We start from the raw sequence: 5,000 nt of genomic DNA, 5'->3' as shown, positions 1-5,000 counted from the left end.
TGGCGGAGCTCCAGCGGACCGCGGGGAGCGCGCCCGTCTTCGGGGCTTGTTGCTGGCCGTTGGCGGAGCTCCAGCGGACCGCGGGGAGCGCGCCCGTCTTCGAGGCTTGTTGCTGGCCGTTGGAGGAGCTCCAGCGGACCGCGGGGAGCGCGCCCGTCTTCGGGGCTTGTTGCTGGCCGTTGGAGGAGCTCCAGCGGACCGGGGGGAGCGCGCCCGTCTTCGGGGCTTGTTGCTGGCCGTTGGAGGAGCTCCAGCGGACCGGGGGGAGCGCGCCCGTCTTCGGGGCTTGTTGCTGGCCGTTGGCGGAGCTCCAGCGGACCGGGGGGAGCGCGCCCGTCTTCGGGGCTTGTTGCTGGCCGTTGGAGGAGCTCCAGCGGACCGCGGGGAGCGCGCCCGTCTTCGGGGCTTGTTGCTGGCCGTTGGCGGAGCTCCAGCGGACCGCGGGGAGCGCGCCCGTCTTCGAGGCTTGTTGCTGGCCGTTGGAGGAGCTCCAGCGGACCGCGGGGAGCGCGCCCGTCTTCGGGGCTTGTTGCTGGCCGTTGGAGGAGCTCCAGCGGACCGGGGGGAGCGCGCCCGTCTTCGGGGCTTGTTGCTGGCCGTTGGAGGAGCTCCAGCGGACCGGGGGGAGCGCGCCCGTCTTCGGGGCTTGTTGCTGGCCGTTGGCGGAGCTCCAGCGGACCGGGGGGAGCGCGCCCGTCTTCGGGGCTTGTTGCTGGCCGTTGGAGGAGCTCCAGCGGACCGCGGGGAGCGCGCCCGTCTTCGGGGCTTGTTGCTGGCCGTTGGAGGAGCTCCAGCGGACCGCGGGGAGCGCGCCCGTCTTCGGGGCTTGTTGCTGGCCGTTGGAGGAGCTCCAGCGGACCGGGGGGAGCGCGCCCGTCTTCGGGGCTTGTTGCTGGCCGTTGGAGGAGCTCCAGCGGACCGCGGGGAGCGCGCCCGTCTTCGGGGCTTGTTGCTGGCCGTTGGCGGACCGGGGGGAGCGCGCCCGTCTTCGGGGCTTGTTGCTGGCCGTTGGCGGAGCTCCAGCGGACCGGGGGGAGCGCGCCCGTCTTCGGGGCTTGTTGCCGGCCGTTGGAGGAGCTCCAGCGGACCGGGGGGAGCGCGCCCGTCTTCGGGGCTTGTTGCTGGCCGTTGGCGGAGCTCCAGCGGACCGGGGGGAGCGCGCCCGTCTTCGGGGCTTGTTGCTGGCCGTTGGAGGAGCTCCAGCGGACCGCGGGGAGCGCGCCCGTCTTCGGGGCTTGTTGCTGGCCGTTGGAGGAGCTCCAGCGGACCGCGGGGAGCGCGCCCGTCTTCGGGGCTTGTTGCTGGCCGTTGGAGGAGCTCCAGCGGACCGGGGGGAGCGCGCCCGTCTTCGGGGCTTGTTGCTGGCCGTTGGAGGAGCTCCAGCGGACCGCGGGGAGCGCGCCCGTCTTCGGGGCTTGTTGCTGGCCGTTGGCGGACCGGGGGGAGCGCGCCCGTCTTCGGGGCTTGTTGCTGGCCGTTGGCGGAGCTCCAGCGGACCGGGGGGAGCGCGCCCGTCTTCGGGGCTTGTTGCCGGCCGTTGGAGGAGCTCCAGCGGACCGCGGGGAGCGCGCCCGTCTTCGGGGCTTGTTGCTGGCCGTTGGAGGAGCTCCAGCGGACCGCGGGGAGCGCGCCCGTCTTCGGGGCTTGTTGCTGGCCGTTGGAGGAGCTCCAGCGGACCGGGGGGAGCGCGCCCGTCTTCGGGGCTTGTTGCTGGCCGTTGGAGGAGCTCCAGCGGACCGCGGGGAGCGCGCCCGTCTTCGGGGCTTGTTGCTGGCCGTTGGAGGAGCTCCAGCGGACCGCGGGGAGCGCGCCCGTCTTCGGGGCTTGTTGCTGGCCGTTGGCGGACCGGGGGGAGCGCGCCCGTCTTCGGGGCTTGTTGCTGGCCGTTGGCGGAGCTCCAGCGGACCGGGGGGAGCGCGCCCGTCTTCGGGGCTTGTTGCCGGCCGTTGGAGGAGCTCCAGCGGACCGCGGGGAGCGCGCCCGTCTTCGGGGCTTGTTGCTGGCCGTTGGAGGAGCTCCAGCGGACCGCGGGGAGCGCGCCCGTCTTCGGGGCTTGTTGCTGGCCGTTGGAGGAGCTCCAGCGGACCGGGGGGAGCGCGCCCGTCTTCGGGGCTTGTTGCTGGCCGTTGGAGGAGCTCCAGCGGACCGCGGGGAGCGCGCCCGTCTTCGGGGCTTGTTGCTGGCCGTTGGCGGACCGGGGGGAGCGCGCCCGTCTTCGGGGCTTGTTGCTGGCCGTTGGCGGAGCTCCAGCGGACCGGGGGGAGCGCGCCCGTCTTCGGGGCTTGTTGCTGGCCGTTGGAGGAGCTCCAGCGGACCGCGGGGAGCGCGCCCGTCTTCGGGGCTTGTTGCTGGCCGTTGGAGGAGCTCCAGCGGACCGCGGGGAGCGCGCCCGTCTTCGGGGCTTGTTGCTGGCCGTTGGAGGAGCTCCAGCGGACCGGGGGGGAGCCGGGCGTTCGAGTTGCCCAGGCAGGGGGTTATCCTCCACTAGCAAACCTCCATGAGCAGCGGAGCCCGTCAGCTGCGCCAAAAAGAACCACACGAGGGCGACCTGGGGTTGAAATCCCCCGCCACATAGGAACGAATGCCGGGCGTTCGAGTTGCCCAGGCAGGGGGTTATCCTCCACTAGCAAACCTCCATGAGCAGCGGAGCCCGGTCAGCTGCGCCAAAAAGAACCACACGAGGGCGACCTGGGGTTGAAATCCCCCGCCACATAGGAACGAATGCCGGGCGTTCGAGTTGCCCAGGCAGGGGGTTATCCTCCACTAGCAAACCTCCATGAGCAGCGGAGCCCGGTCAGCTGCGCCAAAAAGAACCACACGAGGGCGACCTGGGGTTGAAATCCCCCGCCACATAGGAACGAATGCCGGGCGTTCGAGTTGCCCAGGCAGGGGGTTATCCTCCACTAGCAAACCTCCATGAGCAGCGGAGCCCGGTCAGCTGCGCCAAAAAGAACCACACGAGGGCGACCTGGGGTTGAAATCCCCCGCCACATAGGAACGAATGCCGGGCAACCAGGGGTCGAAATCCCCCATTGAAATGAATGGCGGGCAACCAGGGGTCGAAGTCCCCCATTGAAATGAATGGCGGGCGACCAGGGGTCGAAATCCCCCATTGAAATGAATGGCGGGCAACCAGGGGTCGAAGTCCCCCATTGAAATGAATGGCGGGCAACCAGGGGTCGAAGTCCCCCATTGAAATGAATGGCGGGCAACCAGGGGTCGAAGTCCCCCATTGAAATGAATGGCGGGCTACCAGGGGTCGAAATCCCCCATTGAAATGAATGGCGGGCGACCAGGGGTCGAAATCCCCCATTGAAATGAATGGCGGGCTACCAGGGGTCCAAGTCCCCCATTGAAATGAATGGCGGGCTACCAGGGGTCGAAATCCCCCATTGAAATGAATGGCGGGCTACCAGGGGTCCAAGTCCCCCATTGAAATGAATGGCGGGCTACCAGGGGTCGAAATCCCCCATTGAAATGAATGGCGGGCGACCAGGGGTCGAAATCCCCCATTGAAATGAATGGCGGGCAACCAGGGGTCGAAGTCCCCCATTGAAATGAATGGCGGGCTACCAGGGGTCGAAATCCCCCATTGAAATGAATGGCGGGCGACCAGGGGTCGAAATCCCCCATTGAAATGAATGGCGGGCTACCAGGGGTCCAAGTCCCCCATTGAAATGAATGGCGGGCGACCAGGGGTCGAAATCCCCCATTGAAATGAATGGCGGGCTACCAGGGGTCCAAGTCCCCCATTGAAATGAATGGCGGGCTACCAGGGGTCGAAGTCCCCCATTGAAATGAATGGCGGGCTACCAGGGGTCGAAATCCCCCATTGAAATGAATGGCGGGCGACCAGGGGTCGAAATCCCCCATTGAAATGAATGGCGGGCAACCAGGGGTCGAAAGTCCCCATTGAAATGAATGGCGGGCGACCAGGGGTCGAAATTCCCCATTGAAATGAATGGCGGGCAACCAGGGGTCGAAATTCCCCATTGAAATGAATGGGCCCATTCATTTTCAATGGCCGGGCTACCAGGGGCGCAGTACCACCTGTCGTCATTAGGGGCGCTGTAGATAGGGGACCGAGTCCCCCCATTCGAGAGGTTTGCACCCAAACCTCAAAATGGTTGGTGTACAATTATAGGAGAGACCTTTTTAAGACGTGGGAGCTCCAGGGCAAATCAAGGGAGGCTCGACCAACCCATATCCGCTTTAGATGCACTTTAGGTCGGACTCCCTTGCCAGATGGTCCCCTCCTCAGCCTGGTTCTCGAATTTTTTCTAAGTCAGCCCAACTTGGAAATATTTTCAGAGTGCCACTTTCAAGGGAGTTTCGCCCAACCCCTATCCGCCTAAGAGGCACTTCAGGTCGGCCTGACTGGCCACATTTTCCCCCTCCTCATCCTGGTTCTCGAATTTTTTCTAAGTCAGCCAAACTTGGAAATTTTTTCAGAGTGCCACTTTCAAGGGAGTTTCGCCCAACCCCTATCCGCCTAAGAGGCACTTCGGGTCGGCCTGACTGGCCACATTTTCCCCCTCCTCATCCTGGTTCTCGAATTTTTTCTAAGTCAGCCAAACTTGGAAATTTTTTCAGAGTGCCACTTTCAAGGGAGTTTCGCCCAACCCCTATCCGCCTAAGAGGCACTTCAGGTCGGCCTGACTGGCCACATTTTCCCCCTCCTCATCCTGGTTCTCGAATTTTTTCTAAGTCAGCCAAACTTGGAAATTTTTTCAGAGTGCCACTTTCAAGGGAGTTTCGCCCAACCCCTATCCGCCTAAGAGGCACTTCGGGTCGGCCTGACTGGCCACATTTTCCCCCTCCTCATCCTGGTTCTCGAATTTTTTCTAAGTCAGCCAAACTTGGAAATTTTTTCAGAGTGCCACTTTCAAGGGAGTTTCGCCCAACCCCTATCCGCCTAAGAGGCACTTCGGGTCGGCCTGACTGGCCACATTTTCCCCCTCCTCATCCTGGTTCTCGAATTTTTTCTAAGTCAGCCAAAC

Source organism: Leptonotus elevatus, unplaced genomic scaffold (genome assembly GCF_054856555.1).
Source record: "Leptonotus elevatus isolate MCC_2025b unplaced genomic scaffold, RoL_Lele_1.0 HiC_scaffold_164, whole genome shotgun sequence".
NCBI classification, from domain to species: Eukaryota; Metazoa; Chordata; class Actinopteri; order Syngnathiformes; family Syngnathidae; genus Leptonotus; species Leptonotus elevatus.
This window is presented reverse-complemented; position numbering follows the sequence as displayed.